At 53.1% G+C, this 17,121-nt stretch overlaps 1 protein-coding gene across 1 annotated transcript in view; it reads left to right on the top strand.

Moving 5' to 3' along the window:
* Positions 1 to 916: 916 nt before the first annotated feature.
* Positions 917 to 17,121, top strand: part of KBTBD11 (kelch repeat and BTB domain containing 11) — a 26,682-nt gene continuing 10,477 nt past the window's right edge. The window contains exon 1 of the mRNA XM_024115797.3: positions 917 to 1,003. The gene's annotated coding sequence lies outside the window, so the exon portion shown is untranslated. The remainder of the gene's footprint in view (positions 1,004 to 17,121) is intronic.

Genomic DNA, 17,121 nt, shown 5'->3' with positions numbered 1-17,121 from the left:
CTTAGCAAGTAAACAAAGATGTTTTTTAAGGATGTTCTCAGGGTATTAACTCTGGTACTGAAAACCGAAGGGCCCATAACATTTAACTGGCAGGGACTGTTTGAAGGCAAAATTTTTAAAAAGAAAAAGAAGTAAAGGCTCAGGCTCTCTGTGCCTATGGAAATTTAATCACTTTTCCACGAAACCTTTAAAAATAGCATTTACCATCAGGGGTCCAGTCTTAACTAGAGCTGACCCGGCAGGAAGCAGCTGCGCGCAGGAACAGAAAGCAGCCCAGGTCGGGGGCACTTCGTCCCTCTCCGCTGTCAGGTCTTTGGGGACCTCGCTCCTCACCGTGGCTCGAGGTTCGGGGGGGTCCCTCGTCGCCCTGCGCCCCGATCCCGCTGCAGGGACCTGAAGCTGGTGGGGGCCACGTCTCCAGATACAAGAACAAGTTTCAGCGCTTCCTCTACTTGGGTGTTCTGAATGTTTTCCTTTTTATTCTGGAGTCCCTAAGGATGTAGGCAGTTTTCTTAACCACTAAATATTTCAACAATGCATCGTCCCTAACTTTCCAAATCATAAAGACTACATTACATTATTTCATGGTTTTTTTTTGGGGGGGGGCTAGGACACAAAATAGAGCTGGCAAAGCCTAGAGCGCTGGCGGTAACCTGTTCCTCGCTCCTTGTTGGGGGAGTTGCTGCATTAAAGCTTAGCATCTACGAGGTGCCGCAGGGTCCAGCGCGCAGCCCGCGCCCCTCCCGTGCGCGCAGGGATGCGCCTGCGGTGGGCGCCGCTCCCCCGCCTCGAGCCGGGTGTCCGCGGGACCTCCCTGCGCCTGGAAAGGGTTAAGCGAGCGGAGGGCGCGGGGCGGGCTGACCTCGACTCGGGGCCGCGCCGGCGCGCTCCAGCCCGGAGCCTGCGCGCCCTGCCGGGGGCTGCGGCCGCCCTCTCGCCCACGTCCCCGCCTCGGCGCGCTGCTCGGAGCGGCGGGGCTCCTGGCGCGGCCTCCACGGACGCGGTGAGTGGCGGGCCAGGGGCGTAGGGGGCACTCGTCGGGCCGGGCCTGGCCGCGCGGGAAGATGCTCGGGAACCCGCGGGCGCTCGCACAGGTGCGCGGAAGGCGGCCGCCCCGCCCCCGGGCGTTCTCACAGGTGCGCGGGAAGAGCCCCGCGCATGCGCGTCGGAGACCCCGGCGAGGGTTCCGGGTCCCGGGCTCGGGTGGGCGCCGGGGTGGAGGGCGAGGCGCAGAGCTGAGAGGTAGGGGTGGGCCCCGAGGTGGGGAGGCAGCGGCGAGACGCCCCAGGAGGCGGAGGATAAGCGGGCGGGGGTCCCGGGGCGGCCGCCGGGGCGGGGGCGTGGGGCGGCGGCCGGGGGTGGCCCCGCTCGCTGCGGGGGTGTGGGGAACGGGGTGGGCGGACCTCCGTCCCGCTCCGCGGCGCGGGGGGAGTCTAGGGCGCTCCTGCCGGAAGCGGGTGACGGCCAGCCCCCGCGCTGTGCCCGCGGTGACCGCCTCCGAGCACCCAGCCCCGGGGGCGGCGTGGCCGCTGTCCTTTCCGCCTCCAGTCGCGCCTCCGCGCGCCCAGCCCAGCCGGAGCCAACCCGGGGGCGGAGCGGCCCGGAGCCCAGCGGGGAGGAGCCGCACCCCGCGCCCGCGCCCCGCTGCCCAGGCTGAGCGCTCCTTGGGCAGGCGGCCCGGGCTCGCGGCCACGCTGTAGTATGGCGGGCCCGGCCGCTTCCCCCTTCCGAGGTGTGCCTGGGCTCGGTGCCGGGCTGCCCGGGCCCTGCCTCGCGGACGGTCATGGCCGGGCCGCGCTGCCTCTGGAGCGTCCATCCCGCGGGGCCACAGGAAGCGGGTGGGAGGTCCCTCCCGGACCTGGTCCCCGGGGGAGGGGAGGAAGGTGCGGAGGCGCCTCTCGCTCTCTCCTCCGATGCCCGTCGGCCGGGACCCCCGCGACCCCCAGGGCCGCCTGCTTATGCTAACGGGATTGCTGAGGGCTCGTGGGGTGCTGGGGGCTGGTGCACAGCGCGTGCTTTCTTTTCACGGAGCCTTTGCCCCGCTGACCGACCAGACGGCCCACCAGCAGTGCTTGTTGCTCAGGTTTGAACGTGCCTGACTGCATGATGGCGCGGGGACGAGGGCGTAGGAAAAGGAGCAACATTTAAATAAAGACTGCGTGGAACCGGCTGACACTGCCGGAGGGGAGGTTACATGCATTTCCGCAGCAAGCCTCCCACCCCCGACCCGCGCTCGTGCTGGGGGACCCCAGCCTCCCTCGGGGGGCTGCGCCTGTAACGTTAAAGAAGGAAGGTTTTTAAAAATTCTACCACTTCTTCGGTTCCTACAGAACCACACCCTCTGTCTCCACCCACCCTCACATCTATTTTAAGGGAAAGAAAAAGAACAAATCAATGTAATAAGCTTTATTTCGCTCAAAGCACTGAAGGCACTTTACGGTCAGGTTTTTAAGCCCCTGCGCTGCCCTCAGTGGAGGGGCCAGTTCACTCTATGCCTGGCCTGTTGTCGCCTTCCTCCGGTCCTCATCTACCAACAGTTACGCAGCCTCTAATTAGGACCCTTAATGGACGCCGATGTTGCCCTTTGGCCTTTTATCCCCAGCTAATGGGGTCCTATTGTTAGAATCCTCCTCCCTCCCCACCCCTGAAATGCAGAAGGAAGCTCTCCATGGCACTCAGATTTGCCCAGGGACAGCCCAGGGAATGCACATTTCTGGTAACTGGCATTACAACTCTCCCTTTGGGGCCTAACAAAGCAAAATTTTAAAGGAAGAAAGTCTTTCCAGCTTTTTTTTTTTTCAGTACGTGGGCCTCTCTCTGTTGTGGCCTCTCCCGTTGCAGAGCACAGGCTCCGGACGTGCAGGCTCAGCGGCCATGGCTCACGGGCCCAGCCGCTCCGCGGCCTGTGGGACCTTCCCGGACCGGGGCACGAACCCGCGTCCCCTGCATCGGCAGGCGGACTCTCAACCACTGCGCCACCAGGGAAGCCCCTTTCCAGCTTTTAATGTCAATTGCACAGGCATTGCTGATAATATAATTTGAACACAGAATGAAAATAGCTCAAAGATTTTGCTTACAGGATTTAAGGCAGTCTTGGGCTTGGGAGGAGGGGAGAAAACAGTTAAGCGTCCATCCTAGATCAGAACTGAGCTGTTGGGGCAGCCTGGCTTTGTGTGGTCATCTTGCTGTCCTAGTGTCTGGGCATTCCTTAGGGCGGCCCCTCCTTCACCTGCAGAGGACTTTGCCTGCTGCTGGCTCCAGCCCTGGCAGAACAGAAGGTTCTGGAACCTCATCTCTGAACATCTTTCCTGGCAGTCGCCAGTGCTTGATTTCATTTCCATACGTTCTGATACAAGTAGCCACGTTGTCAGCAGGAAGGCAGGAGGCCTCTTTTTAGTCCACTTTTGTCCCTGTACTGGGGGGCCCTCTGTGCTGTGGTGCCTCCATCTGGGATCCTATTTCAGTTTTTTTCTAAACGCCGACAGCATAAATTGTCCATAATCATAGCTCCGCAGTGAAGCTGGAATTACTTAGGCAGCTGTAATGCCCCTCGGCCTCCCTACCTCCAAGGCTTCGTGACCCAGGAGGACAGATGTGGGGTTGGCCTTAGAGGTGCCCCGAGAGGCCGTCAGTGTGCAGACCAGAAACCAGCCCCGTCATTTTGCACATCTTCCCCTGGTGACTCAGGGCAAATCTGCCTTTCTCAGGAGTTCAAGGGATTAGTGTCTCCACTGTGGCCTTGGTTTCAGTTTTTCTCTTGGATTTATTGTAATTATGCTAAAAGTATAGTGTTGGCACCTGCACCTCTTTGGGACATAGTTAACGATGAGCAATGACTTCTGGAATACAGCAGAAACTTCCAGGAGTTTGCCTTTTGCCAACAGCCCAACTCCTGCCGGAACGAATATTAAACAGTGCCTTGGAAATTGAAGCCATTACAGGTCTTCTGCAATATTTGACCGATTAAAAGCCAGTTTCTTTCTTTCTCAAACATTTATCGAATGTCTACCCCAGGTCAGGCACAGTTCTAGGTGCTGGGAATGCCATGGCATCGAAAACGGGCACAGGTCCTCACCCCCCACCCCTTGCAGCTTAGGTTCCAATAAGGTGAAAGGCATTAAAAATATAATCGTGTTAATTCATGTGTAATAACAAGCAGACAAGTGGCCTAAATGAAAGGAATAAACCCCTATGAAAGCATCTGATGAAGGGATTTTGAGTTGGGGTCTGAAGGATGAGGAGGCCTGGCGAAGGAGGACGGCAGGGGACGTCCCAGGGGAGATGGGGCTCAGAGGAGCCCGGCACAGCAGAGAACGGAAGGAAGGCCGGGAGGGGGCACCTAGACCATGTCATAGATTTGTAACTTAATATAATTTTTATTCCTAATTAATTGTGGCATTTCCGCTATGTAAATTGATGGAGCTTTGCTCTCTAGGCCTTGATGGAGTAGGCCATGTGTTAATTTTACAGAACTGAGATGTACTGAATCACAAAGGGATCCCATTCCGTGGGATGTTGTGGAGAGAACGTCTTGTAAGCTGATAACCACTGTGCCGCTGTTGGATGCTGTTAGCACCGTTTTCTGGAAAGCCTTAGTCATGAGGACCTTGGTACAGATGCCAAGTCTGCTGCCTTTGTCTGAGCCACCGTCACCTCCCGCTCCCACTACAGTGGTTCCAGGTGGGCTTCACACAGCTGCCCTTCCCCCTTGATCGGTTCCTCATACAGCGGTCAGGGTGGTCATTTAAAGACACACGTATTACGATGTTGGACGGCCGGTAGCTTCCCAGTGCCGTGGGCTGTAGTCCACAGCACGGGTAACAGGATGCTCATTCCAGTTGCCATGGTCGTCTAATGACCAGCCCCACAGACTTAGTGCCTGCCGTGGGCTAAATGTCTGTCTTCTCCAAATTCACATGTTGAACCTTAATCCCCTGGTGCTGGTATTAGGAAGGGGGGGCTTTGGGAGGTGATGAGGCATGAGGGTGGAGCCCCATGATGGTATCAGTGCCCTCATAGCACAGACTCCCGAGAGCTCCCTCGCCCCTTTTCCTCCACCTGAGGACACAGGGAGAAGATGCTGTCTGTGACCCAGGAAGCAAGTCTTATCAGACACTGTGGAGAGTGAACTATTTATTCCAAGTCTACTGATGCGAATATTAATCCCATCTAAAAATACCTTCACAGCAACGTCTGGGCTGGTATTTGACCAAACACCTGGGTCCTGTGGCCCAACCAAGCTGACCCATAAAATTAACCATCTCAACTGTCCTGTTCAGACAGGGGAATGGGGGCACACGGTGACCTCTGGCCCATGACAGCCCCGCGGCACAGTCAGGCCCAAGTTGGCTGGGTTCCTATTCCTGGGAGTGATCTCAATGCTCTTGGCTCTGCCTTCTGGATTCTTGGTTCTGCCCTCTGAGTCATCCTTCTTTTTCATAAGAAGTGCCTGGTGTCTGCAGCTGAGTGGTTTTCTCCGCCTGTTTCCTGGTTTCTCTTTGTGCTGATCTGTTCCGGTTACTCCAAGTTGGCAGCGTCTCTTCCTGTACGATTATCTTAAAAACGTTGTGGGTTTTCTGTGGATCTGTTGGGATTCAGGCCACTAGACAAAAGCTACATCCACAAATCCACATAAGTCCTTTCTCTACCTTGGACCTCCAGGGCCTGTGTCTACTGTCCCCTCAGATATTTAGGAGGTCTTAACAGGGGATCTGATTGTGCCACCTGGATTGATCTTTGCTGTGAGGCCCCATCTTAATTTGACAATATCGGAAGGGCTGGGAAAGAGAAGAGCTTTATCTTCCAACCCAGTGGGGCCTGGTTCCTGTATATTTCCTCCAAATCGCACTTGAAAACGGAACCCTTCCTTCTTCAACTCTCCTCTCGCATCTCATCAAGTCACAGAGACAGAGCTCAGTAGGGTCACCCAGGCCCTGCCTGGAAGTCTCCTCCAGTATCATCCAGCCCACCCAGCGCATCCTCCGTCTCCAGCATCACGTGGCCACGGTGCTGCTGAGCCCTGCCCTCCAGAGCCATGTCCAGGAACCCCATCCACCTGTCCTCGGAGCCCCGCTGGCAATTACTTCAGAGCCCAGAGGCATGTGCCCACTGGCTGCCTGCTGCCCAGCTGGGACCACTGAGCTTGCTGCAGGTTCCTGCTCTGGTGGCAGCCCCGTCCAGGCGGGTGCATAACGGACCAGTCCAAACATACTGGCTCAAAACAACAGAGTTGACTTGGCTTATAAACCTGCAGTCTGGGCAGGTCTGGCGGGGAGGCTCAAATGGATGATCTGGAGGCATACACGCGCGTCTGCAGCCCGGCTGGGAGTACGAGGGCAGCGGGGCTGGACCCGGCGCCCAGCACAGTGTCTCCGTGGACTCTCCCTGTGCTCCCTCCAGCCGGGCATCTGGTGTCCCCGGACTTCTTACACGTCGGCACCGGGCATCCGAGGTCTGGGTCCTAAGAGAGGAATCTGTATTATTGCTGTTTTCAACACAGCCCCACCTCATCATCATCACCAGTGTTTAGGATCCAGAGACCGGGGCACATATGCAGACAGCCGGGGAGCCATCATCACCCCTGAGAAGAGCACGCGGGTGGGCTGGATCGAGGGGTCACCTTGGAAAGGATGGGCTGCGTGCTGCACTCTCCAGCCACCCCTGCCCTCTAGCTCCTTCCTTCTGGCTGGCCAGTGGCCAGGGGGCTGTGGCGGCTCCTCGGGACCTGTGCTGCCCACCCTGCAGCTCTGTGTGCGGCCCTCAGCCTGCCCTCCCATGAGGCCCAGGTCCCTAGATGTCAAGGTCTGTGTCTCCCAAAGGCCAGGCACTTCTGGGCTCTGAGTGCAGGGGGCCTTGTGTGAGGGGAGAAGCCTCACCCTCCCTGGTCCTTTGGTCAGTGCCGAGTCAAGTCACCGGGGTGACACAGGGAATAGAAACATGACGGGCAGTAGATCCAGCCCTCAGCTTATGTCACAGCTCTGCCGTGTGTTGATCCCGTCAGTTTGCACGAGGCTCTCACCTGTGCCAATTCCTGTCTTTTGAGTGCATGGAAATCACTGTTTGATTGAGTAGGAAATAAGACAAAGTACTTTTATCCATGTAGATAATCATCTTGATGTCGAAGTCAAGATATAAAGAAAAATTGTCTTCGTTTCTTTTATGTCAAACAGACAGCACCTTGATTCCTTTCTCGTGCAACCGTTCTTACTACTTATTGTAAAGGGTTTGATATTTTGAGGAGAAACATTGAGATGGAAGATGTAGGCCCAGTTATGTGCCAAATGAGGTGGAATACCTGCGTGAAACTTTGAAATGAACTGTAGGCACCTGTAGCCTCTTGGTCAGCCTTACAGGCTCTGAGAAGACTTTTACGCTTTTGCGCAAGGGCTTTTAATCCAGCTGACCTCGTGTGGCTTCGACGTGGCCCAGGTGGCGGGGGGGTGGCCTTGGGGCCTGATCACTCAGGCTGTGAACTCGGGGGCACTTGTCGCCGCTGTGGAGTCCCGGTGGCCCCGGGACGAGGTGCACAGGCGGCCGGATCTTCCCAGGTCCTTCTGGCTGGTCGTTTCACCAGCGAAGGCAAAGAAACACTGGAGCTCTCAGCTCTGTGACGTCAAGCCCAGAAAACGCGCCTTCTGCAGCATCACGGGATTTGTAGAAATTATGAAAATCACTGGGTCTTGGACTTGTTCTCAGCGTGTTTAGGTTACTGGAGTTGAGATAGTGCAGGGAGTGAAGCGGGCAGGGGTCCTAGGGTGTGGCTTCTAATTTAGCACAGCACTTGTGAGCTGTGTGCCCCTGGGCAAGTGGCTCACCCTCTCTGGTCTCTGTTTCTTCCTGTGTGTGTGAAACACAGGGAAGGGCTGGACCAGGCGCTCTGCCATCTCTCAACTGCAATGTTCCCGGTTTGGGGAAGGGTTCTGGGACTGGTCAGACCCTTGGAAATTCTGAGATACAGCACGTCTTCAGTGTCAACTTTTTTTTTCTTCAAACCTACAACCTAAATCAGGCCGGGGATTTAACAGAATGGATCCTTCATTTCATAGTTCCGTGCCTAAAAGCCTGGATATTATAAGAAAGCGTTCATTTGACCATATTTTTCTACCAAGTATGCTTTCTTGAGGCCCAGCCAAAACTTGAGTCATTTTATTTTATGCGCACACGGATGCACACACATACATGTGCACACAGAGACGTAAATGTACGCATGCGCACGTACACATTCTTGTGTGTGTGTATATATATATATATATATACACACGTACACATCCATAGAGAGACGTGTATATACATATAATTTTTCTGATTCTAAAAATATGCATATTCATTATAGACAATTTGAAGATACCAAAAATTATGAAAAGCAAAGTCACTCATAATTCTCACTATCAACATGCCTTTTAAACTTTTTGGTATTATTCTCGTTGTCTTTTTTCCCCTGTTGTGTGCGTTTGTGTTGGGCGGGGTGTTTAAAGTTTTTTTAATTTAATTTTTTTTGAAGTATAGTTGATTTACAATGTTGTGTTAGTTTCAGGTGTACAGCAAAGTGATTCAGTTACACATACATATATATATATTCTTTTTCAGATTCTTTTCCCTTATAGGTTACTACAAGATGTTGAATATAGTTCCCTGTGCTATACAGTAGGTCCTTGTCGCTTATCTATTTTATACATAGTAGCGTGTATATGTCAATCCCAAACTCCTAATTTATCCCTCCGCCAAGAGCGGGCTTTCTACTGACTACATACGAATATAGTGCAATTTGCTGGTCATATTCCTTGACGATCGTTCCATTGTTTTCCTAGTAAGACGGCTCTGAACAGTATCCTTGTCCTCAAGCCTCTGGAGGCCTCTCTGATTGTCCACAGTGGTGCTTTGGTCCCAGTTGCTGGACATCGTGATGTTCTGGACGAGGCTGGGTTTTGTTGAGGGGTCAGACCGTCTCCTGTCACCTGAGGGCTGTGGGCCAAGAGCAGAACAGAACCGCCTGCACGGCTTCTGGAAGGTCATAGGCTTGTGGGTGAAGGTGGGTTGGTGTTGCAGCTTGATGATGTCGTGTCCTCAGGCTCTGAAAGGGCCCGTTCTGGTGTCTGTGGAAGATTCTCTAAAACTGACAGCCCTTTCTGGAGCCTAGTCACCAAGGGCTGGGCTGTGAGGGGCAGAGCTGCCCGCCAGGGACCCCCAAAGAGAAGGAAGCCGGCCGGATGCATGGCCAGAGAGGGCCCGGGCGCCAGAAGGAACATCGGTTGTGTGGCCTGGGGCCCCCGGGTGAGGTGCTGACGCGGCGGAGCCCACGTCTCCTGGTGAGGATGCTCTGAGCCGGTGCTCCTGGCGGAGGAAGCTGTGCTGTGACCAGGAATGCAGACACCATTCCCCCACCCCCGCTGTGCTGCTTTGCGGCCGCCTCCTCGTGGAATTCCGGACCCCGGACGGACAGACTGTGGTAAGATGCTGTCTGTGGGGGTGTGGAGGGGGCTGTCGGTGCCAGCGTCACACGCAGGAGTCACAGCCTCGGAGTTTTGTTTTTTTAAGATTTCTTTTTTGGATGTGGACCATTTTTAAAATATTTGTTGAATTTGTTACAGTGTTGCTTCTGTTGTATGTTTTGGTTTTTTCCGCCCCGGGGTATGTGGGATCTTAGCTCCCTGACCAGGGAGCAAACCCACGCCCCCTGCATTGGAAGGAGGAGTCGTAACCACCGGACCGCCCGCCCACCTGCGAAGCCCCCCAGAGTCTTCACGTGCCTGACCTACTGTGGCATTTGCCAGGGTGGAGCGCCGTTTTCCAAAACACTCATCTTTCTGAGACTGAAGTGACCTCTCTCACCCTGAACCCACTGCAGCCATTCACCCCAAGCCCACATTTTAGGGGGAAAATGCAATGAAAATCGAGATGTTGGCAACCTTCATCTGTAAACTCTTTTGAGTCAGATGTTAAACAGTTTGCGAAGGCAGCAGGCTAATGACATCGTTTCCTCGGATTCAATCTCAAGATAATTTAAATATTTCGTCTTTGCATCCACTCATTCCTGGCTGTGTCAGGACTGGCCTGATGGGAAATGGCCTCTCTTGAGGCTCACGTGGGTGAACTCACACTCATCAGAACATCTGTCTTGATTTCTGCTTCAGAAACAGGTGAGCTAGCATTTCATCTGCCTTCTTGTCCCATTGAGCCACGCTCGTTGCTTTGAGGACAGAGATCACGTGTTGAATTTGGATAAATTCCTCTCCCTGTAATCTCCCCAATCAGAAGGTGGTTCTGCCCGGACAGCCAATCAGAAGGTGGTTCTGCCCGGACAGCCAATCAGAAGGTAGTTCTGCTCGGCTGCGGTTTCCATGCCGGACTCAGGCCCTTTCCCAGGACCTGCTGAGCCGGAGGGGGGATGTACTAGGTCAACAGCATCGTTTCTGAGAACCCTGAGGACACAGGTGCAGCAGGAGGGGAAGGCAGGGACTCTGTCATTACATCTTAACTAAAGCAAAGCAGGGCAGACCACAGAGAGAGGGGTTTCTATCTTGCTTTCCATTTACGCCAATAATGGTAAATAAACAAGTGAGATTAATAGGAGAGAAATCTGGGTTCTAGCCGGCCAGTAATAGGCATGTGATTTCGGACAAGTCTCTCTGTTATCAAACCAAGAGCTTAGAGCTTTAAAAATTATAAAATGTGAGTTTTTATTTAACTAACCCATATTTCAATTTGACTGGAACTTTAAACATACGAATACCTACTCCAGCACTAAGAATACAGGGACTTAGGAATCTTCTTACCTAGTGAGTGACTTTACTTAATTATGCTTCAGATTGTGTGGCTTCCATGAGGGTCAGTAGCAGGCCAGATTGACTATTTAATTGATAAGTACTGATTAAACATATGGAAAAACCTTTTTAAGTGGTAAATTATAAAATAAACAATGTAAACAATGCAATAAAAATATTCATATATCCCAGTGAGACAATACATGTTCTCGTCTTGCTGTTTATGCTTTAAATCTTCAGGAAGCCAAGTGATACAGAGCAGGTAGACAACCCTCCCTCCCTTCCTGCTCAGAAGTAACCACTGCACCGGAATTCACACCTGTCCTTTTCACACTTCCACGAATGACATGTAGCATTCTTTTCATGTTTAAATGTATGTAAATTATACTGTATCTTTCTGCAAATGGCAGACCTTCAAAAATTCAATATTATGTTTCTGAAATTTATGCACATTGATACATGTAGATTTAGTTCATCCATTTTAATATGTGTGGTTGTTTGGGCAGTGATAGAAAATCAGTCTAAAAGTAGTTTAATCAATCTTTTGTACAAAAGGACACAGAGCACTCTTTCTAAAACACAAGACTGATCATATTCACTTCTTTGAAGTCATCAGAGGATTCCTGTTGTCATTAAGACGCCAGGGCGCCACGGAGGGGCCCAGTCCTCTGACGCTGGGGCTCCTGGCTGCACCCAGCCTCTTCAGCTTCTGGAACTGGTCAAGCTTGTTTCCACTGCAAGGCGTCTGTCCTCTCTTCCACCCGACCTGCGTTTGGCTCTCTCTTGCTCTCAGAGGAGTCTTACCTGATCCCAAGTAGAAATCAGGTCTCTCCATCACTACTTCTCGGATCCTTGTTTATGTTTCCTAACGTGGTTTGTACTTCCTCTAGAATCCGTGTAGTAATGGCTTTTGTTTGTCCTCTTCCCTACGCTGGGAGCTCCGTGGGGCCTCGGCCAAGTCTGTTGAGTTCCTGCTCCTTTCTAGGACCCAGGGCACCTCCTGGAACGCTGTAGGTGTTCAGCACACATCCACTCAGTGAATGAGCAAATGACTGCGTGTTGTTAATTATTTCTCAGCGTCGGTGGGACTTGAGCAGGTTGAAGACTTGGGGAAAGTGGGTTCGTTTGACCCAGGCAGCCTCTCACTGCTGGTTCCAGCTTTGCATCTCCGCTGGGGCGTTCACCTCTGACTTCAGTGGACTCACACAATAGACTTATCTTAAAAGAGTTAAGGTTACCCAAATATTGCTCAGAATTGGGTCTCACAGCTAGAAGTTTCCAGGGAGCATTGCAATCCAGGTGCCTCTTTGCAGAGTCTCTGTGATTCTGTGTGTGATCTCAGCGTTCACACTCTGCGCTTGTCAACAACTCCTGAACCTCGAGCCACAAGCAAAGGCAGGTGCTTCTCTTGTGGAATATTCTGGGTTTGCTCCCTGAAGGCACGTCCGGAACCTGAGGCATAATTTGCACTCAAGTAACTTGGAGCCCCCCTTTTGAGTGAATGCACAGGTTTACCCTCATCCATTTTCCTTTCAGTTCTTCAGGGTCTTGGCTTCAGGGAGCACAGGGCTGTGTCATAGCCGGGACTGAGGCGGGGCCCGTCTGTGTGACGTCACGTTAGGGGGCGGCTGAAGGCACGCGCTTCCCTGAGCGCGGCAGCAATGCCCCCATGTCCCCCTGCTTTAAAGCGTGGTGACTTCAGGTGTGTTACTACATCACCAGCGAAGGGCTGTCTTGTGTGTCATGAAGCTCTAACGCTGCTTGCATCTCTTGAATTAACGACAAAGACCCATGATCTGATGAAGGCAGGAGAACAGTGAAGCTATTCAGCAGATTTCCATGACCCAGTTGTCCCGCTGGATTAATGTCTATTTCATCTCTCTGCCCTGGGCTTCATCTTCCCCCAGACAGCTTGTCATGGGTAACGGCTAAGGGCACAGAGACACTCGTAGTTGCCACCAAACTTCTGAAACTCCCGAGCAGTGGGGAGTGGGGCCTGTGAACCTACGTGGCCGCTAACTTAGTGAACGGGTGCAAAGCCGCAGGCATCTTTTCTGAGGCCTCATGTAAAATGCCCCAGAGCCGGGGAAAGAGGGGAAGCGCGCTCTCTGGTTTTGGTCTGCTGCTAACTTCATCTGGTCTTTAGAGACGAGTAACGTAGTGTTTCTGGGCCTCCAGCATTTTCTCGTGTCTGGAATCAAGATCATGGCAATTCCTCTACCCGTCCTCGTTATGTGGATCGTGAGGACAAAATGGAAAATTGCCGCGAGGCCTGGGAGCTGCTCTGGGTACAGGCCGCAGGGCTGTGCCCTCCGTCCTGGCGGGGCTTTTCCGTGAGCCGGGACCGGCGTCGTCCGGGTCCGGCGCTCACGGTGCGTGGTTACGAGGAGCTGGGGCCTGTGCGGGGCGAAGCTCTTTACAGACGTCCGTCTAATCCCCGCCGAGACCCAGCAAGGTGGGTTCTTGTTTGCAGTCAGAGTTATTTCAGTTTCCAGGGACACGAATCCCATGTTTGCTGAAGCCAGAAACAGACGTTGCTCGCAGGCAGCACAAGCCCTGGCTGGGGGTGACTCACGCAGGGCACTCTCTCCTCTCTTTCTAGACTTTGCTCTGCGTTGGCTTCACTCTCTTCTCCCGAGGACAAGCTTTCCCTTGATTTCAGCTCCCTGACCCACCCACCGGGCCAAAGCCTTTCTCCTGCATCACCCTTCAGCAGGAGGACCTGGCCTGGGGCCGTGCTCTCGGGACCAGGCGCTGGGAAGGTGGCGCGTGGGCTGGGCTGGAGCAGCCCTGTGACTTAATCCCCCTACGCTTTGTGACTGTGGAGCCAGCGTATATTCGTTTCAGGAAATAGAGAAACGGGGCATAGCTAGAGAGAAGACAGTAAAAACCTGTCTCTGATCCAACGTCCGCAAACACCAACCCCTTTTGAAGAACCTCTTCTTTGTGAGCTCTGTATCATGTTTCATTGATGAGACATACATACATACATACATTGTATGTAGTGCAAGAACTTGCTATAATATGGATTCTTATCTGGATGTTTTCAGAGCTGTTTTTTCTAGGTTCTCTGGTTAACATTTATTCACTCACCATCCATCGAGCCTTTTCTGGTGGCCCTGGCAGAGCCCATCCCTGTGCCAAAGTTAGAACGATTAATGCACCTCCCTGTCGTGAATCTACATTCTCATGGAGAAGGATGACACGCGTGCGTATGAGGTGCCGAAATAAGACATTCCGGGCAAACATGGACTGCACAGTTGCTGACCTGGGAAGTGAGGAAGGCAGTGTCTGTGACAGCAGGTCCCTGGGGGCCTGGGAACGAGCAAGAATTCTGGCTCAGAGGAGGAGAGGTGGCTCTGGGTGGCAGGGAGTGTGGGGCCGAGACCCTGAGGTGGGGATGCAGATGCAGAGGTACCTACGCGGGGGTTACGTGCACAGATACACCTGTGTAGGCGTTATGCGCACAGATATGTCTGTGTAGGGTTTACGCACACAGATACACCTGTGTAGGGGTTATGCGCACAGCTACGTCTGTGTAGGGTTTACGCGCACAGATACGTCTGTGTAGGGGTTACGCGCACAGATACACCTGTGTAGGAGTTACGCGCACAGATACACCTGTGTAGGGGTTACACGCACAGATACACCTGTGTAGGGGTTACACACAGATACACCTCTGTAGGGTTTTTACACACAGATACACCTCTTTAGGGTTTGTACACACAGATACACCTGTGTAGGAGTTATGCGCACAGATACGTCTGTGTAGGGTTTACGCACACAGATACACCTGTGTAGGGGTTACGCGCACAGGTACACCTGTGTAGGGGTTACGCGCACAGGTACACCTGCATGTGGTGTACACACAGATACACCTGTGTAGGCTTTACACACAGATACACTTCTGTAGGGTTTACGCACACAGATACACCTGTGTAGGGTTTACGCGCACAGATACACCTGTGTAGGGGTTACGCACACAGGTACACCTGCATGTGGTGTACACACAGATACACCTGTGTAGGCTTTACACACAGATACACTTCTGTAGGGTTTTTACACACAGATACACCTGTGTAGGCTTTACACACAGATACACCTCTGTAGGGTTTTTATACACAGATACACCTCTTTAGGGTTTGTACACACAGATACACCTGTGTAGGGTTTACACACAGATACACCTGTGTAGGGTTTGTACACACAGATACACCTGTGTAGGGTTTACACACAGATACACCTACATGGGGTTTACATGCACAGACACACCCACGCAGGCTTCACCGGGGCGTGGCAGCAGTTCTGTGCTTGTGCAAAGGATGGAGAGGACTTCTGGGCAGAGGAGGGAGAGATGAGGGCGGCGGAGACTTGGGAACAGATGGCTCAATGCCTCACTTACCAGCCTAAGGAGTTTGGACTTTGAGAATAGCTATTACGTAAAAGCTTCTCTTTAGGAAATTCTCTAATTTTACTTCCTCCAGTGAAGCCCTGCCAGAAGATTCAGCCACCGTTACCCCCTAAATCGGGCCCACACAGACAGCGCCGGCAGGAGCCCATGCCCGCCACGGCTTGCGCTGTGTCTCTATCTGCTTTACTCTCAGAGCTGGGGGCGTCCTGAGTCACCAGAATTCTGCTCCCAGATGCGCTGGGCAGGGGACCAGACATGGGAGTGTCTCGTAGGTGTCCACGAGCCCAGCGCACGGATGCAGCAAAGTCGAGTGCTTCACGCTCAGAACTGGTAACAGACAGAAGGGCGCAGAGCATCGGGCCCGGTGCTTGGTGGCGTGGGTGCTGAGGCCGAACAGCGGGTCCCCGTCTGGCTCTGCCACCTACTAAGTGTGGGGCTGATTAATTGTATGGTGACATCGGTTCACATCTCATTTCCTCTTTGGTAAAACGGGGCTAAAAACTATGACCCCACAGAAGGGTGGCTTGCGAGGGTCACGTATGTCCCTGTGATGTAACACACGTGCCAGCAGTGCCTGTAAAATAGACAAAACAGGTGTGAGCTGTTTCATGATTACTCGTGCATTCAGGTTATGTTACAGCCCGCTGAGTCTTAGAAATGTCCTTCATGAAAAGCAGATTAAAAATGATAGGTTGTAATCTGGCAGAATAGACTCTGATTAACGTCACCAGACCTGCCGAAGGACGTCACTTCCCCTCCTAATTATTCAACACACCAGGCTGCTCACCAGCCCCGCCCATCCTCAAACCTTACGGAACCTACGGCCTGCACCCGGCTTGGGGGTCCTCTCATCCAGGTGGTGGGTGTCTCCTCGGCCGAAGCGTGTACAGAGCCGTGCACACAGGGACCCGGGCCCTGTGCCCTCCGCGTCTCCCAAGACCACGCGGCACCCGGCTTTTAGCAGCCAGGTGGCCAAGCTCCCAGGATGACTGAGGAATGAAAACCTATTTTGTGAGTGAGGCTTCCTTGGGGCAGCGTTGGACTCCGTGTACCAGGCCCACCGCTACGATGGCCTTGCTAGGGCCAGACCACGGACTGTGATGAGTGCAGAGAACGTGGTAATCAGGGCTGGGGTGAAGGTCACTGGCTGCCCTCCCCGCCCCCACCCAGGCATCCGCTCCTGCCCGGCGGCATCCCTGCGCGCCCAGAACCGCCGCCTCATTTTCACTGGGCCCAAGGAGGAAGGAACCAGCAATATTTGTAGGAACAGCTGAAGGGAATCAACACATTCTATGATCAAACAGACATCCTGACATTCCCTGCAAGTTTCTAAGACTCGATGATGTTTCTTCTGTTTGTGGTTTTCTTTGTGAATTAACCCCAGGAGTTATTGGCTGTTCACTATGTGAACAGGGTCGTGCTGGTGTGTGGGAAGCAGGCGGCGGGCAGGGCACAGGTCGTGGTCCCGGGACTCTGCTGTCACAGGCGTGTGGCTGGACACGTGGATGAGATACGTGTCGGGCGTGACTTGGAGAACACCGAGGAGGAATCGGCTACAACAACAGGTGCTGCAGACATTTAGATAAACTTCCTGAGTCTGTTCATTAATATTAAAAAAAACTGACTAATTATTTGAAACGGAGAGTCTCTTTAGCAACCTATATTATTCTAATGAAGCATATTTAATTTTAAATAACCTGATACCCACCTTAAGCACAAAAATAATGTCCACATTTGGGAAATCATAGACAATCTTTTTTAAGAAATCCACATTGGGCTTCCCTGGTGGCACAGTGGTTAAGAATCCACCTGCCAATGCAGGGGACACGGGTTCGAGCCCTGGTCCGGGAAGATCCCACATGCCGCGGAGCAACTAAGCCCGTGCGCCACAACTACAGAGCCCGCGAGCCACAACTACTGAGCCCACGTGCCACAACTACTGAAGCCCGC

Source organism: Physeter macrocephalus, chromosome 20, assembly GCF_002837175.3.
Source record: "Physeter macrocephalus isolate SW-GA chromosome 20, ASM283717v5, whole genome shotgun sequence".
NCBI lineage: Eukaryota > Metazoa > Chordata > Mammalia > Artiodactyla > Physeteridae > Physeter > Physeter macrocephalus.
This window is presented reverse-complemented; position numbering and strand designations above follow the sequence as displayed.